The sequence below is a fragment of the Podarcis gaigeae genome (assembly GCF_964106915.1).
Source record: "Podarcis gaigeae genome assembly, chromosome: 1".
NCBI classification, from domain to species: Eukaryota; Metazoa; Chordata; class Lepidosauria; order Squamata; family Lacertidae; genus Podarcis; species Podarcis gaigeae.
In genome coordinates this window covers 122,108,478-122,127,574 of record NC_139678.1, presented here as the reverse complement: position 1 = coordinate 122,127,574, position 19,097 = coordinate 122,108,478, and the positions used below count along the sequence as shown (strand labels likewise).

The following is a 19,097-nucleotide window of genomic DNA, read 5'->3' as shown; positions in this document are numbered from 1 at the left end:
AGGGCAGGTTCCCTGCTCCATCGCTACCCCCAAGTGTATTCCCCTTTTCTGACTTTCGCAGGAGTGCGGAATGTCAGTCTGTCCCCCATGGTGGGGGCAGAAAGTCGCAACCAATGCCTAAGCAACCACTCACATTTTTGTATTTTAATAAAGTTGTGGCCAAAATTATGCCAAAAACCTTAAACAAAAATTTCTGTGTGATGTGTGAGTTATTGGGGTGGCCCTGGGGACCTCAACACGCAACATTCCTCAACATGTAAAAGTAAAATATTATCAGAAATTTATAAACTGTAACAAAAACTAAGCATTATAAAGCTCAAGGCCTCCAAGGCCAGCACTGTGCCCCTCTGGGACCTCCACTCTAGGCAGCTGCCTAGTTAGCCTAATGATAGCACCTACCATTGTCTACAATAGGCCTTGGGGGATGTACATGTACTGACCTCATTTTTGTTCATTTGCACAATCCCCAACAGGCCTATGTGCATATCTGGACTCTGTGTTGTATGTCCTCCAGCCATTATGCATGATCTCCAATGGCCTTGGGGAATGTGCATATCTTGACTGCATTTTGTACATTCTCCAGCCAATACACACATTTTCTGGTCAGTGTGTGTAGCCGCCATGTAGAATAGCCTTGTTTTCTATCTCAATTTATAAGAAGAATTCTGTGTATACTGCCCTTAGCACCTTCAAGGAATGTCAGGGTAAAAACATGATAAGACATAATGTGTCAAATTAGTCATTTGTAAAGTTGGACTGCTCTTCCTTCTCATCAACTCAATTGTCTTTACACTCCCATTCTCTCCCCCCACTAAAAAAATCCAGCATCCTTTTCTAATACCTTAAAATTATGTTTTCATAATGTTGACTTGAGCTACTTTGTCACTGCATATGAAGATGTTTCACCATTACACAATCACACCTTGTTTATGGTCTACTGGGTGGCTTGAGCTAAGTTTCTGCTCAATAGTTCTTCTTTGTCTTCATTAGTAGACAGTGGCAGCTGGTGCCCATTGCGACTGGTATGGCAGTAGGTTGAGAGGCCAACAGTAGATGGAACTATCCTCCCTGTTGAGTTTTTCAGGGACTCAGAAAGAGGGAACTAACAGCCACTGCCACCACTTGAGCTAGTTGTAGATCACAAAGTAGACAAGTAGGGTTTGGCTGAAGGCAGAGTGAGGTCAGTGGGCAGTGTGCCATCTGCCATAATGAACCAGCCTCCTTGGTTAGAAGATGGTGTTTTCCTAAGAGTGTGAACCTCCTCACCCCCACCTTCCCCCCAAAAAACAGAAGTGGAGAAAGCACATGAATGGAAAAGACTTAAATGAAACTTGCAGGATGGCTCATTCCCTACTGCAGAAGTAAAAAAAAAAAAGCGGCAGATGGCTAAGTGCTAACAGCACAGGAAGACATCAAGAACCACAGGATAAGAATATTTCAGAAAGCTATAAGGGGGATCAAGGGACATTATAGACAGTACCAAGTGTGAGGCAATCATCTGCACAACCATAAAATAACCTTCACCTTTTTTCTTCCTGGCAGAGTCTGAAACTGCAGTAAACAAGCTCACAACAGGGAGGGCACACATGGCGCGGCGTTACAGATGAACTCATAAAAGAGGCTGGCAACTGTGCACTTACTGTCCTTCATAAAAACCTGTCAACAGGCAAATGGGGAGCAAGGGACTGGCCGGAGGAGCAGGGCAAATCAATCTGCATCACACCACCGAAGGAAACGGGAAGAGCAGAAAAATGAAAGGCTGCCCACCGCTGGGTTATATTAAACGTTCACATGGAGCATAGCGAGGTGATGTTTTGGGGAGACTGCTGAAGTCAGAAGACAACAGCAGGGGTGGGCGGGTTTAATAAAAACTGATATCGTTCCAGCCTAATTCAATCAGTGCGGGCGTAGAATTTCAAGCAGGGTTTACTGTTCTGTGACACATTAGACATCTTGGTTGGATACACTGGGGGTGCCATTTTAGGGGTGAAGCTTATTTTTTTGCAGATGTCTTCACTGAGGGGTCTTAAAAATATAATTTTGGGTGTCAGGGACTCAAATCTGCTAGTTTTTTGTGATTGGAGAACATTTAGCTTGGTAAGTCTACGTCTGATGAAGAACCAAAGGATTTTAATTCTACCTTCTGAAAATGTCAGATAATCCTAAATAATAATAATAATAATAATAATAATAATAATAATAATAATAATAATATATAGCTGCAAGTACTTGCAGTTATCATTTTTAATTAATTCTACGTAATTTTACACACATTTTGCACACTCACCAATCAAAACCAAATTATATTCAGTTAACCAAACTACCTTTTCAATTTCCCAGTGATGTTACAACTTTTTAGCACCCCTCATTTTTGGAATTTGAAAACTGAAAAATTCAACGCGTCTATTTATTTTGGGTTTTCTAGGCTTCTTTATTCTCCATGTGTACTATGTGGAGCGGTTGCATCGGGTCCTGGGGATGAAGGCACTTTGGTCCCCCCCAAAGTTTTCAAAGAGGGGGCTCAGCACCCTCAATAACCAGCGGCGACTTCACAATGTCACATGGCATTCTGAGTGGGAAGTCTTGTCTGCATCCCTAATCCCGCATATCTGAGTGTAAGCCCCATTGAATTCAATAGGACTCACTTCTGAGTAGATGGGGTTAGGATTGCAATGTGAGTCTCGCTGAAAGCAATGGCAGAGGACTTAGTTCTAAGTTCTGGTAACTCAGTGCTGTCAATTTCAGTCAGTTTCAGTTGTGACTAACATCTGCTGGATGGTATCTCTCAAGTGGATGACATCCACAGGCCTTTAAATGACTAGGAGCCCTGGCACATCATTCACTATGACGCCCTCTTGAAAGAGACTGAACCAACATTGTGAGCCGTCTCCTAAGATATATACTGCCATTGGCACCTGTTTAAATTGCCAAGGAAAAAGTTACGTTTTTTACTGTAAGGCAAGTGTCAGTAAAATAGCCCCTCGGGGACCTGGTGGGAATGAAGCATACTTTTCAGAAAATGAAAGATTTCCATCCTTGCACATTGGGAGGAGATGAAGAACAAGGTTCAAATCGAGCTTTCTGCATCAGCCGCTTGCAACTCGAAGCTTGCCAAGATTATCACTTTGTCAAAACGGAAGAGACTACAGCACTTCGCCATAAGACAAGTAGGCTGTTACGCTACTTGGGAAAATGAGAAGCAAATAAAAGAATGAGATTCATATTCGATTTTGAAAAAGGACAGAGAGAAAAAATAATTTGACTCAATGAACAAGAACGCTCACAAAACTAACCACCCTAAAAGAGAAAAAAATAATCAATGATAATCCAGCAGATCCCTATTACCCCAGCTTTATTTATTTAACCCTCCTATTTATTAAATTATTCCTTTCCCAGCTGAGAAATGAAGAATGACTCCTTCCACGTATTCTCACCTGTTAGGTGAGGAAGAGGGAGCAAGTGTCAGAATGGAGAACTGGGACTCATTAGTAGCAGAGGCAATGGGGTATACGAACTTTGGTAATCTTTGGTAGTACAGTCATACCTCATGTTATGTTTGCTTCAGGTTGAGCATTTTCAGGTTGCATCCCACAGGTTTCGCCACTCGTGCATGCGCAGATGCACAAAATGAAGTCACGCACATGCGCAGAAGCAGCGAATCGCGACCTGCGCGTGCGCAGATGTGGGTTGTGTTCTTTTCAGGTTGCGAACGGGCCTCCGGAACAGATCTCGTTTACAACCAGAGGTACCACTGTATGTCACCCTGAGTCAAAATTTGGTGCCTCCAAAGGAATCTTCTCAGTGATGGATCTTCTCAATTAATTTGCTCCCCCTTGGCTTGACACCCCATGAGGGAGAACTGCCCACACTGCACTAAATCTAGCACCGTTGGATGGACAAAACTGAGTGGTACCATCTCTTGCAGGGAAAGAAGGGGTGGGCAAAAAAGAGAGGGAAGTATCTCTGATCCTACCCACCGCCATTTCTGGCACGGTCCATGGCTGGCCAATTACTGCATCGTGAAATGTTCCCAGTTACACCTATCTTTGGAAGCGAAACCTATCTTACAGCACCCACTCCAGTTTTGCATAATGAGGTGTGCAAAATAGAAGTGTCATGTTTGGTCCATTTTTAATTCCCTGCTTTGACACGGAAGTACGTGCAATGTTAGAAATGTCGGGGAAATATGGCTAACCTGGCCCAACAACAACACCCCCTGCACGTGCATGCACACACACACATACACACACACACACACACACAAGCCACACTGCAACCAGCTGAACACAACCCACAGAGCACTGGATCCTCCGACCCCTCGCAAATGCCAATCAAGATAAGTAAATATCTAAATAAAGGGCCTATCCACGTGATGCTGACACAAACCCCCACACTAACACTTTGCAATGGAACGATAGAACAATACCCCATCTCTTTCCCCTCTTTCTTTCCCCCTTCTTTTTCCCCAACCGTAAGATGTCCATGACATTAAATGTCTCATACTGAACATTAACGAATACTGTGAAAAAAGTCTTGATAAATTGAAAGTGGAGGTGCTATATGTATTTTATTTTGCAACACAAGAAAATCTTCAATACAAACTTTTTTAAAGAAAAAAGAAATATTTGAGATAAGAACATATGTTCTTTGACAGTTATTGCCTAAACACCAGTTTCTCGGGTGGGGTGGGCTATTTCGTTATTTACCTGTATGGTGTAAAAAAGTAATAAAATTAAAATTTAAAAAATACAGAAAAATACAGTGGCCACTTACTGGACTCCACAATGCCAGTGTGGTATGTGGTTAAGGGAGGTGGACTCGTAATCTGGTGAACCAGGTTCGCTTCTCCGCTCCTCCACATGCAGCTGCTGGGTGACCTTGGTCTAGTCACACTTCTTTGAAGTCTCAGCCTCACTCACCTCACAGAGTGTTTGTTGTGGGGGAGGAAGGGAAAGGAGATTGTTAGCCGCTTTGAGACTCCTTAGGGTAGTGATAAAGTGGGATATCAAATCCAAACTCCTCCTCCTTCTCTTCTTCTTCTTCCACAATGCCCCACTGTGCTGTACTATTTTCCAGGCCACTGTCGCGTCTCCTCGGCTGCTGTAGAGGCTCATGGGTTCCCGCCAGGCCAGCTCATTCAAACTGGCCAATCTGTGGCGGCCTAAGGGGCATGGCTTGGTGAGCGGACCTGAGGGCAGCAGGCTTCACTCAGGTCCACTCTCCATCTATCTATTCTGGCCATCACTGCACTCAGCAGCCCTGTCACACTATGACAGTTCAAACTGGCCAGGTAGCAACAATTCGGCCATCTAAGCACTCACAATAGCTACGTTTGTGTTCCCCTCATGAATCTGCAAAAATTGGTGGTGATTTTATGTCCGTAAGCATGATTATTGTCTTGAAGACAATACCTCCTTGCGTATCTATCTATACAGAATCTGATGCACATTCTTTCTGGAGGGAATAGTTATTGTGGCAGCTAGCTAATGTGTTTCACAGTCGCCTGCCATTCAGTAAGTAAGCGAGGTTATCAAGTACTCATTTGCTTTCCTTTGACTGTGAGGAACCCCTGGGCTTCCACAAATGTAAATTTAATTTACTTCTGACATGCCATTAAAAACAAGGAAGAAATGAAAGAATATGTGAAATGAGCTTCAGAATTTGCAAATGTCCCTTTTTATTAGTTAATTTTCACAGGGGATTACTATACAGATTTTTTTTCTTTAAAAAAAGGCTCTTGTTTCCTTACCGTTGGCACGTTTCCTTTGCAGTGAGAGAAATGTGGGGTGTTTCAAGAGGTGACCGTCTACATTTATCACTCTGGTTTCCCAATTTGTCCTCTGAGGGCGAATGCTGTAAGTGTGAGGCCTGTAAGGTTTACCTTTTGTCCTTGCTGAGAGCGAAACAAATTACTAAATTACTCTTCAGGTTTCCCCTGCTTTGTTAGGTCTCCTGTGTAACACGAATGGCTATGTCACAGGATAGATAAAAGGAAATACTTCTTCAGGCACTGTATGGTTAAACTATGGAGGGAAGGAATCAGTGATAGTTACCAACAGGGATGGCTTTCAAAGTGGATTTTTCAAAGTGGATTAGACAAAATCATGGAGCAGAAGGCCACCAACAGCTACTATTCATTGGCTTGATCCAGCAGTCTTGCCTTATGTTCTTATTACCAGTATAGGTGCCAGGTGGTAGAGAAACCAACCCCCACGGCAGGTTGCGAGGAATGGACAAGACGAGGAAAAGTCCTTACCATCTGCTTTTCTTAAATATTCACAGAGAGAGGCTTGGGAATGCAGACTCTCTAAATAATCATAATAAATAACAAGATGAAAGATGAAAAAATCTTTTTAAATAATTCCAGTGGCACCTTTAAGATCAACTAAATATAAGCTTTCATGGGATGAGCTTTCGTGTGTGATACACACTTCGTCAGATACTCTGAAGCAGAGGTTGCTTCAACCTTATAACTGTTGATGACTGTTATGGCAGCTGGTTCCACAAATTAGCTTCAGTATGTACAATGGGACATGAATCCAATATCTCCATTCAGACCAGGTCTCTCCATAGTTTTTAGTTTGGTATTTATTAAAACTAAAATTCTTAAAACTAAAAACTATGGAGAGACCTGGTCTGAATAGAGATATTGGATTCATGTCCCATTATACATACTAAAGCTAATTTTGGTCATCTATCCTTTTAAAAACCCCTTACCCTTCCCTGTGGAACCAACTGCGCTGTGGGAACCACCGCTTGAGGCTTCATTTGGCTGATGGCTGGGCTTTCTGCCTTTGGCTTGGAGGGGCTCAGAAGTTGAACATACCTGTGCTTGGAAAATCCCTTATTTTGGCTGCTGATCCCTTATTTTCAAATCTGTAAGTTGACAGCTATGGTCTCCACCATTCTGCCTCTGCCCAGTCCCTGACAATAGGGCAGGCGTAGGGAATATTTCTGCCTTCAGACATTGCTCAACTACAACTCCCATCATTCCTGGACATTTTATGTAGGTACAGCCACACGAAGTTTGTGTTGATGTATATGTGTGGGTGGGTGAGGAGAGCATCTATCATTTTTCTTTCTTTTACAAAAACCACATCACAAGCTTGTTATAAACCGACTAGCCATTAGATCTATCAGTTGCTTGTTACAAACTGATTATCTCTATTCTATTCAGATGCATTTTCTCCTAGGCTGCCATAGAACATTTTCAGTGAGAAAAATGTGCTTGTCGTTTCTGCTGGCTGTTAACTGGCTTTTCAATGAAACCATGGCTTCTCTTTCCGGGTGCACGAGATCCCAGCCAACCAGGGATCACAGAGTTTGATGATGACACTGTGCTATGTAGCCAATCAGAGTCAAACTTCTGACAATATTGCAAAACCAGTTTATAAGATAATGCTCCCTGCCCTCACTCTAAGTGGGCAAGTATATTTGATCAATTTTGCAGTCTTCCCTACACCCAGAAAAGAATGAAAGTGGGGTGCTTCTTCTGTGAAACATTTCTCAAAAAGTGTCTCTCAATGTTAAACCATCATTTTTTCCCAGCTTGTGTTTACATTTCATTATTTTACTTTACTTATAGGTTAGTCACTTCACCTTCCTGCTAATGATTTGATAGATTAATTTTTCCCCTGGTGATTATTATTTAATCCTTTCAGTCACATTAAGCATTCAGTAAGGAAGATTGTTGTTCTTTTTTCAGGGCAGGGAGTGGAAGTTATCCGTAAGAGACAGTTTCTGTGGCAAAACAGGTGGGAGTTGTTTACCGTTTCCTTTTTCTCCAGATCAGGCTGTAACATCCTGGAGACAAATAATCACTTTGCTTACAGAATAAACTTGCATAATTTCAACCAGCTATAAAAACACTCAGGAATCTATTTTGTACTTGCGACTTGACTGAGTCTTTATGAATCACCTTGCCTTCATTTAGTTGCTTGTTAGTTTCTTTGCAGAGCTCAAGTCATGTAGCTTCATTATAAAATGTAGAATAGCAAATGACTCCCTAAGCAAGGCAATCCTCACTGAGTTTAGTGAGGTAAGCCTCACTGAGTTCAATGGAACTTGCTGACTTTCGCTGGTAGTTAAGATTGCTGACTTTTGTGGATAGTTGGGTGGATTTTTTCTCCTCCTTCCCCCACACCATCTCCATTTGGGGGGGGGGGTTGAGGAACCCCAAGAACAGTTTTATAGAGTGCAGGGGGGGGGAGGACAGAAGAAATTCTACTAGCACAAGCAGTTACTTAGCTTACTTTGGATACAGTTAGTGCTGTTTTTCTAGGAAAAGAGATGCCAGAACTCACCAGGAGACCCCCTTGTTCTATTGCAATGGCAATGACACCCACCTGAGAGGTGCTGGAACTGAATTCCAGCACGTTCTGGCTGGGAAAAAAAGCTCTGGATGCAGCCCTTTGTATCCCCCATCTTTAGATCAAACCTATCCATTCTTAAGGAAATCAGCCCTGAGTGCCACTGGAAGGACAGAACCTGAAGCTGAGACTCCAATACTTTGGCCGCCTCATGAGAAGAGAAAACTCCCTGAAAAAGACCCTGATGTTGGGAAAGATTGAGGGCACAAAAAGAAGGGGACGACAGAGGACGAGATGGTTGGATAGTGTTCTCGAAGCTACCAGCATGAGTTTGACCCTACTGAGGGAGGCAGTGGAAGACAGGAGTGCCTGGCGTGCTCTGGTCCATGGGGTCACGAAGAGTCGGACATGAGTAAACGACTAAACAACAACAAGGAAAAGTGGGACATTCCAGGATCAAATCAGAAACTATGATGGCTTCTCTAAATCAGGGACATCCCTGGAAAAGAGGGACACTTGGAGGGTCTGCCATCTTGCCCTCTGCTTCTCCTGTGTCATGGGAGAGATCTTGCAGAACCTATATGTAGAAGCATTAATCAGGTGGGATGATCCAAAAGTAGAGTGCTTTTCACAAATACATTTTCTGTTTTCCTTTCCCCTTCCTCTTCGTTGATTTATTCATTGCCTTCTAAACAACCATCTCAAGGTGATCTACACTGAAGATACATAAAAACAGTCAACTTCTAATATGAAAGTACTTGAAAAAAACAAGGAAGTTTTCAGGTGTACAATTAAGGCAGTGTGAACCTTCATTGCAGTATATTTTATGATTTAACTTATTCACTAATTAGGAGTAATCTTCTGATCTTCAGGCACCATGCAGATAAAAAGCAGGCATCACACAGCTTGCAACTATTTGTACGGAATGTGAGGTTCCCTCCCTGCTTTTTTCCTTTAGTTTTATCAAGGCTGCATTTTCAAAGGATTCTGATGGGAACGTTAGATGAAGCAAAAAGAAAGAAAGCCCCCCCCCCCCCCATATCTGAAAGGCTGTTTAACTATGCATAAATTCAAGGGGGAGAAAAATAACACATAGTTTTTCCAGTCTAATAATTTAGATTCAACTAAAAGTTCCATGAAATGTTACACAATTGTTTCTGTTCTCCGTCATTCTTTTACTCTCTCTCTCTGTCTGTCTCACAAAGACATACAGCTGAATTGATTTGAGTAATGATTTGCAATGAAAATGCAACTAGCTTTTATCAGGTCTCTCCCAACCCATTAGCTGGAACTGGGGTCACTCCATACCAATGAAGAAGTCTCTTGTAGCTTTCTTCTGAAAGAAGGAAGCAGTTGCTCCTGACCATGTGGCCTGTTTTGGCTATTAGATTGGAGGGAGCTTGCCTAAACAGTCATACGTTGGATCCAGAACACCCTGGAACACGGATGTTTTGGCTCCTGAACGCCACAAACCCGGAAGCGATTGTTCCTGTCTGCAAACATTCTTTTGGAACCCGAATGTCCAGCGGGGCTTCCGTGGCTTCTGATTGGCTGCAATTTGGTTTTTGAATGTTTTGGAAGTCAAACGGACTTCCAGAACAGATTCCATTCAACTTACAAGGTATGACTGTAAGAGCTTGCTCTCTGCCCCTGGAGTTTTCCTTCCTTGTTATATTTTACTAGCTATGACTTTTGATCAATTCCTTTCTCAAGTCTTACAGCCCCCTGTAAATTCAGTCCACCCATTTTTAAAGTTTCAGTTGCCTGCTTGAATGAGTCTGGCAGCAAGTGGTAGTTTCATCCTATTGATGCTTGCCCAGAATACCACCCAACATTTCTCAAAATGGGGACATCCTATTCCATTATTATTATTATTATTATTATTATTATTATTATTATTATTATTACCCTACCCATCTGCCTGGGTTGCCCCAGCCACTCTGGGTGGCTTTCAACATATATAAAAACATAATAAAACATTAAATGTTTTTTATTAAAAGAATAATAAAACATTAAATGTTTTTTATTAAAAGAAACCTTCCCTATACAGAGCTGCCTTCAGATGACTTCTATAGTTTGTGTGGTTACTTATTTCCTTGGCTGTGGGGTCACATAACTTCATACCCTCCAACATAGGGATGTCCTAAGGGAAAGCAGGAGATTGTGGGATCAAATCAGAAACTGGGATGGCTTCTGTAAATCCGGGACTGCCCCTGGAAAATAGGGACACTTGGAGGGTCTGAGTTAAGCTCCCCTGTACATTCAGAAGCACACAATCCCAGGCCAGCAGGAAAGTGTACATACATAGGGATTATCCCCTTTTTCTAAAGGGGAGCAAGAGATTTTTTGTCTCCCATCTCAGTAAAACAACCACACCTGGCCATCGCGAAGCTAAATGCTCATTGTGAATAACTGTCAGATTATGCATCTGTATCAAATGGTTTAAAGAACCCTGCCTGGCTTGATACAAGTTTCCTGATCGCTCTCTTGTGGGTGATTACTTTGATTAAACACCTTTCCCTTCATTTTTATTGCTTTTTAATGTTGATTTTGCAAAACATTTTTTAATTATACAGAGGGCGAACTTTTCCTTAGGTACCCAAAACTCGGGTGGAAACATCTGCAGAGGTGGATAATACGGCATGAACTCTCGTGTGATCTCCCTGGCTAGCTATTTCCTTCCATAGTTAGGGGGCTGTAAACACCTATCTTTTGATATTAAATCCTTATTTGCACTTAACCATTCACTGAACCTTCCTCTTGCCATGCAGCCACATTCAAAGAACAACAAAAAAGCTTCAGAATTAAGGCATTTGGGGGAGAGATAAACCTATGATTCACTTTAGTCGGAGTGTGCCCAAAAATGTCATATTTTTTTACATGATATGCAAACATAAAGTCAATGGGCATGATTCACTTGAGCCCTTCTAGGCTGCAATTGCATAAAAGGTAAAGGGACCCCTGACCATTAGGTCCAGTCGTGGTCGACTCTGGGGTTGCGGCACTCATCTCGCTTTATTGGCCGAGGGAGCCGACGTACAGCCTCCGGGTCATGGGGCCAGCATGACTAAGCCGCTTCTGGCGAACCAGAGCAGCACACGGAAACTCCATTTACCTTCCCGCTGAAGCGGTACCTATTTATCTACTTGCACTTTGATGTGCTTTCAAACTGCTAGGTTGGCAGGATCAGGGACCGAGCTCACCCCGTTGCGGGGATTCAAACTGCCGACCTTCTGATCGGCAAGTCCTAGGCTCTGTGGTTTAACCCACAGCGCCACCCACATACCCAATCCTAATAACTTTATTGTAGTAGACTTTGGCCATGACAAATCTGAATCAAAAATAAATACAAGCAAAAGGGGTGTCACGATCACAAATAATGATCTCTATTTCGATCACTGCATCTCCCTTACAGTTCACTGCTATATTGTCTTGGGTCTTCTTTCTGATCTTTTTGGCCGCCAAAGCAAAAGGGGCGACTTTACATTGCTAAGAAGCCATAGGACCTTTTCTGCCGGGGAGAGACATCTTTCCTGTATGGATGCTAAGGTGAGTAATTGCTTCTTGGGTCCAATGTATCATGGGCAATATAATAAATAGTGCAATATGTATTCTACGTGCAGTTGCCCACATATACAGAGTCTGTCTTCATATGGTACCCTGTTATATCGTCCATCTAGAAGGGCGGAGGACATAGCTTGAAAATGCAGCTCAATCACAGTGAATCTAAGTAAGGCTGGCCTGAAATTCAGCAGGTGGCTCTAAAATGGACCGTTTGGGGGAACGCGGGTGGTGCTGTAGTCTAAACTACAGAGCCTAGGGCTTGCTGATCAGAAGGTTGGCGGTTCGAGTCCCCGCGACAGGGTGAGCTCTTGCCAACATAGCAGTTCAAAAGCATCAAAAGGCAAGTAGATAAATAGGTACCGTTCTGGCGGGAAGGTAAACGGTGTTTCCGTGCACTGCTCTGGTTTGCCAGAAGCAGCTTAGTCATGCTGGCCACATGACCCAGAAGCTGTACGCTGGCTCCCTCGGCCAGTAAAGCGAGATGAGCACCGCAACCCCAGAGTAGTCCGTGACTGGACCTAATGGTCAGGGGTACCTTTACCTTTAGATCATGTAGTGATTCTGTCCAGTGGCACCAATCCCTTGATTGGCATTTGTCTGTGGATATCATCGTCTCTAGTTTATGGAAATAATAAAGTTCAACTTACGTTGGGTGTTAGATTTCCACTATTGGTTGTTCACCAATTCCGCATATACCCACTTAACCTGAACTCAACAGAACTGACTTCTGAATAGATACATATATATAGGATTGTGCTGTTATGGGTGCAGACTAAGTACATTTACATAGGAGTAGGCTGCATCAAACATTGATATTTAATGGCAAGTAAATGTGTAGGGATGGGATGAGAAATTTGTTTGGTTCTCTTGTTGTTAAATTTATATACTGCTTAACTGCTACATTTTCACATGTTTTAGAGAAAACTTATCTCATACTTACTGAAACAATACCAGACCCACTTCTCCAAATACATTTCCAACAAAAAATGTGTGCAGAAATCAATATATTAGGGTAAATAAAGTGTGAATAAAATTTCCATACTTTCGAAAAAAACCTTAGAACATGCATTATAAAGGAAAATTGCTTGCAAAAATACATGCAACTTTGCGTACAAAGTTGTCCAAGTTAGAAACACATTCTAAAACTCTGGCAAATGCTTGTGATGACTCTTTTTAAAAAATAAAATGCAGACTGGTGGTGAACAGAATTTAAGATTGGAAAAACAAGAAAAAAATAGAGGATCTGAAATTGACATATTTGTGCAGTCCAATCAACACTACAGAAGATTTTATGGCACACCATATTTATTTCAAATGGGATGTGGGTGGCGCTGTGGTCTAAACCGCTGAGCCTCTTGGGCTTGCCGATCAGAAGGTCAGCGGTTCAAATCCCCACAACAGGGTGAGCTCCTGTTGCTCTGTCCCAGCTTCTGCCTACCTAGCAGTTTGAAAGCACACCGGTGCAGCGGGAAGGTAAACAGTGTTTCCACGTGCTCTGGTTTCCATCACTATGTTCCTTTGCGCCAGAAGTGGTTTAGTCATGGTGGCCACATGACCCGGAAAGCTGTCTGTGGACAAACACCGACTCCCTCGGCCTGAAAGTGAGATGAGCGCCACTGGACTTAACTGTCCAGGGGTCCTTTACATTTATTTATTTATTTATTTATTTATTTATTTAAAATTGGATTAAGTGTATGCCTAACCTCCTAGTAAGATTATTGAAATTTAAAACTGGATTCCGTCCACTTTTTCCAGGATCACTGCTTTGGTGTCCTCGAAAGAAACTCTTTGCCTTTCAAAGTCATTGGGCTTTAAAGAGACATTCTCTTCTACTTCCTTTAAAAAAGAAAAAGAAACTAATTATCTCCCTTCTCCAGAGTACCTGTTTCCACACACCCCTTCAAATATAGTCCTCCCCTTCTTTTCAGTGATTGCACTGCACTCATTTCCACCGACTGTTCAAGGAGCTTTCGTAAATGAGGTTAATAACCTCCTTGCCCCTCACATGTGATTTTTGAGACTTAGGAATCTTAATTTTTCTTTAAATGCGGCATGTAATGTGCTGGGAAAGTGTTTCAAATTCAAATGACAATCTCCCTATAAACGTTCACATATATCCTCAGGGGTGCTATTTCATTATTTCATGTTTAGGGAAGGCCAAGGCTATTCTGGTAAATGGACAAAATACGCAATAAATGCCTATTATTGGCTACATTTAAGAGATGAGCAGTGCAATGCTGTGTGCGTCTACTCAGAAGTAAGACCCATTGACTGACTCCCTGGTAAGTGTGAATAGGATTGTTGCCCTCTAAACCCCATTGGCTTATTTTAATATTATTTTAATATTAATAATATTACAGAATATTATTTAATATTCTCTAGGCTAGTTTGTTTCTTATTGTATTTTATGTCAATGAATTTCAATAAAAATTATAAAAAACTCCATTCACTTCAATGACACTCACTTTTCAATAGATATACTACTACTAATAATAATAACAATAATAATAATTTATTATTTATACCCCATCCATCTTGCTGGGTTTCCCAAGCCACTCTGGGCGGCTCCCAACAGAATATTAAAAATACGACAAAACATTGAACATTAAAAACTTCCCTAAACAGGGCTGCCTTCAAATGTCTTCTAAAATAACAAATTAACAAATTAACAAAAGATATTTGTTAATTTCCTTGACATCTGATGGGAGGGCGTTCCACAGGGCAGGTGCCACCACCGAGAAGGCCTTCTGCCTGGTTCTCTGTAACCTCACTTCTTGCAGTGAGGGAACCGCCAGAACGCCCTTGGAGCTGGACCTCAGTGTCCGGGCTGAAAAATTGGAGACGCTCCTTCAAGTATAAATTGTGAGATAAACAGCCAAAAAGCAGAGTCTCAATGAATCACTGAAATACACAAATGCCAGAGGGGTGTGTGGACCCATTACCTTCTCTACCACACCTTTTACATACTGTTTTAAAGATTTTGAAAGGGATGGGAGTCAGGGGTGTGACTTGTGGATTTGTGCCCCAGAATCAGGGATAAACATTCTTCTTTCATAATAAGCAATCAAGGCTATGCCAAACCTATTGGAAGGTTATCCCACAGAAGGCAGCGATAGCTTATATAGGACACCTAGAAAAAAACAAACAAAAAACAGTCATACCTTGGTTCTTGAATGCCTTGGTACTCGTACGTTTTGATTCCCGAACGCCAAAAATCCAGGAGTAAGTGTTCCAGTTTTCAAACGTTCTTTGGAAGCCAAACATCCAGCGTGGCTTCCGCAGCTTCCGCTTCAGTGCAGGAAGCTCCTGCAGCCAATCAGAAGCCATGCCTTGGTTTCTGAACAGTTCCAGGAGTCGAATGGACTCCTGGAACAGATTAAGGTCGACAACCAAGATACAGTCATGCCTTGGGTTAAAGACACTTCGGGTTAAATCTTTTCAGGTTGCGTCCTGCGGCGACCTGGAGGTACCGGATAGGGTTACTTCTGAGTTTTGCCGCTCGCACATGCACAGGCTCTCAAAATGACATCACGCCCATGCGCAGAAGCGGCAAATCACGACCCACACACCTGCCGATGCACAGACGTGGGTGGCGTTCTGCTCATGTTGCGAACGGGGCTCCGGAACGGATCCCGTTCGCAACCAGAGGTACCACTGTACCACTGTACCACTGTTTGACCTAAAGAATTCAAAATATCACCAGTACAATTCCTTTTGAAGTCTAGGGGGTATGTGAATCATTGATATAAATATAAGAGTCCAGATTGCGGGGTGTCAGGGAACTGCCATTGACTCAGGGGGGAGAGGGGAAAAGCCGGATGGATTACAGAGAGCCCCCAAAGATCGTGGGAAGCAGCACCTCCTCAGCGAAGGAGAGTAACTACACCTCCAGTGGAGAGGAGCTTCAGGGCTCGGAGGAGGCGAGGCAGTGCCAGGGCACCTTGCCTGAGCAAAGAGGGGAGGAGAGAGGTCCTCCATTACCCAGGCCCTCCTTGCGCAGTAGGCGTCCGCGCAGAGAGGGGAAGCGCAGATTGGGCATCAAGAAACTACTCTGCTGGGGAAGGTTTAAGGACTGCCCACTCTCAGATTCCGCCAGTGAATGAGCGAGCCACGAAATAGTGGCGCTCTGCATGGTGAAGGTTTCTTTGGCACCAATAACAAGGCTTTACAGCTGACCAGGAAGGCATTTACCTGATTGCTCTCAAGCAACCCCCTGATACTCTCACACGGGGGATGCAATGGCTGGCTGCTGTTATGTCCCTCTGCGACATTAGAAATTATTACAAGGTTCGGAAGGGTGATGGTGATTTGTATACTGAAACAGAACATCCATTTCCCACTCTGCTGCTCACTTGCTCCCTCCTGGGTCCTTCGAGATCCCCATAAGCATACTGATCTGCCGATCAGCCCCAGGGTAACTTTTAGTCAGTGCCTACCTCTACATCGCTTCATGGTTCCGGCCCAGAAATGTTGCCATTTTTCATCTTTATGTTCATCTTTATTTTTCATCTGACACTTGGAGCAAGGTCCTTTTTCTAAAATGCAGTTGCCTCTGACCATTAGACTGTAGCCTGGATAATAGAACTACTTGAAAGTTAATCGCAGTCCTGCTGTAGCATTGCTCAGGAGTCCTGAATAACCTTGATCCTGTCTTGAATTCTTCATGGAAGAAGGAAAGTGAAGAGAGTTTGGAAAATGTCAGAGTATTCTCAGCACATTTCACCAAGGTGGCCTTCAGGAGCCTCTTAATTCTACGTTTTCTACCCATGATATGTGGCAGTGTAGGAAGGAGCTTCTGCGAGCGTCTCCACCCCCATCGTTCTGCCTGGACACTGAGGTCCAGCTTCGAGGGCCTTCTGGTGGTTCCCTCCCTGCGAGAAGTAAGGTTACAGGGAACCAGTCAGAGGGCCTTCTCGGTGGTGGCACCCGCTCTGTAGAACGTCAAGGAAATAAACAACTATCTGACTTTTAGAAGGCATCTGAAGGCAGCCCTGTTTAGGGAGGTTTTTGATGTTTGATGTTTGATTCTGTTTTTAATCTGTTGGGAGCCGCCCAGAGTGGCTGGGGAAACCCAGCTGGATGGGCAGGGTATAAATAATAAATTATTATACAGTGGTGCCTCGCTAGACGGAAAGAATTCGTTCCACGATTCTCTTCGTCTAGCGGTTTTTTCGTCTTGCGAAGCAAGCCCATTGACAGCTTAGCGGATTAGCGCTACAGCTGTCAAGCGGCTTCCAGCGATCAGCTGTTAAGCGGTTTATCAGCGGAACAGCTGATAAGCGGCTTAGCGGCTTAAGAAAAGGGCGGGAAAAGCGGAAAAAAAACCCGCAGGGGGATGCAAGATTTTTTTCGTCTTGCGAAGCAACCCCATAGGGGAATTCGTTTTGCGAAGCGCCTCCAAAACGGAAAACCCTTTTGGCTAGCGGGTTTTTCGTCTTGCGAGGCGTTCGTCTTGCGGGGCTCCACTGTAAAAATATTATTATTACTAGGAATTGCTCGTTCCACTGTCAACAGGCAGGACAGCCACAACTGCCCCAGTGCAGTGGCAGCAGGGAAGAAAAGAAAAGAAATGCTTCAGTCTGTTTTCTCCATACTCGAGGTTATACCCTAAAACAATACATTTCATTCCAGGCTTTGAGTTCTGGCCAAATTCACCACACTTCCAGTCTGATATTAAATTCAAGCAAACGTCATGATCTTCTTAAAAGTGTGAAGGAGGAATTTCTGCTTCCATCATCCATAAGATACACACAGTGGGGGACTGAAAGGATTCCCTCTGCACTTCATAAAGGAACTCAACATGAATATGGAAGGAAGCCAGGTTTTTGAAACCCCTGCTTTCTTCTTAATCCTTTAAAAAGCTTTATAGTATTTTATTATTATATAATAACAACCGAAAACTATACTGAATAATAACTTAATTATCACCTAGTTTTATGTTTGCAATGTGACTAAATGTCTAAAGACTACATGCTGTTCCCTGAATTGTTCAGGGCCCTGTTGTTTTGTTAATATTTATGTAACACACTTTAAAAAGTGAGGCCTTTAATTCTGGCAAGTGGTGAATACAGGATATAAAATTTATCCCCTCAAGGTGTCAACCAGTCTACTTTATTAGCTTCTTTTTTTAAAAATTGTTGACTTAAAAATTGGAATGGCGGGGGGGGGGAATGCTATTAGAAGGAATCAAATTTATGAATCCAATTTATTCAGATGTGCGACACGGAAAAACATATAAATGACATTTATTGCTTAGGTAATTACTCATTTTTATTGAATGGCAGCATAATTACTTGAACAAAGTCGTATGTTCAGTAATGTATGCACCAAATGTTACAGCTGCCCTTGGCTACAGTAACTTTACTCCCCCCCCCCTCCTTTCACGGATTTCTGCATAGTATACTCAGCCCTCGTTAAAGGATTCTCTGTTAAAACCAATTGTAGTGGCAGTTAGACTTCAGCGGCTGTTCTTTGAACAACTTCATGCTCCACGACACCCAACCACAATTATTTCCAACCAGCGTTGTATTCAATTTCATTAGCCTGGTTAGGAAGGGCAACGTTCAGCTACAGAATCCGCTGGCTGAGAAACAAAATTCTAATTATGTTGAAAAGCACATCTCGTCTTGTTTAGTTTTCTACAAAAGAATAGTATACCATTAAAAAAAGAAAGAAGATCCAAAAGAATTCAGATATCTATGCTGAAATTTTTAAAAAGGCACTTTTTAATTGGAATGGGAATATTTTGACCACCTAACAAGGCCAGTTTCTGAATCAGTATTCTTAAACCAGGACATCCCTGTCTGGGAGTTCAAATTTACAGTCTGGGCTTGTGTTGAGGGTTTTTCCCCTAAAGTAAAGGCTCTGGCTTAATTTAGGGTTGTCATACATCTGGAATTTTCTGGACATAGCCGATATTCAGCCCTCTTAAGCAGCGTGCAGGCAGAAATCTCTGAAAAGTCCAGCAAAATCCAGATGCATGGTAGCCCATGTTGGTAGTGTAGATTTTGGCGATTTTCATTTAAAATAGCTTAAAAACTCATTTTTTGGTTGAGATTTCGCCAAGAAAGCTCAACCACCTTTTTCTCTGGATTATCACTTTTGGAAATATGGCAAACCTAGCTTAATTTGAACTAGTAGAGGGTTTAGTTTGTGTAGGATAAAAATCTTGACCTTTGGAAACATCTAGGTTTCAAACAGACTAGACCCATTGAAATGAATGCA

At 42.7% G+C, this 19,097-nt stretch overlaps 1 long non-coding RNA gene across 1 annotated transcript; it reads left to right on the top strand.

Moving 5' to 3' along the window:
• The first annotated feature begins 4,834 nt into the window (after positions 1–4,834).
• LOC310833693 lies at positions 4,835–18,007 on the top strand. Its single transcript, XR_014558885.1, has 3 exons — positions 4,835–5,513; positions 7,706–7,754; positions 17,505–18,007. It is a non-coding gene; the product is annotated as an uncharacterized lncRNA (long non-coding RNA).
• The last annotated feature ends 1,090 nt before the right edge of the window (positions 18,008–19,097 follow it).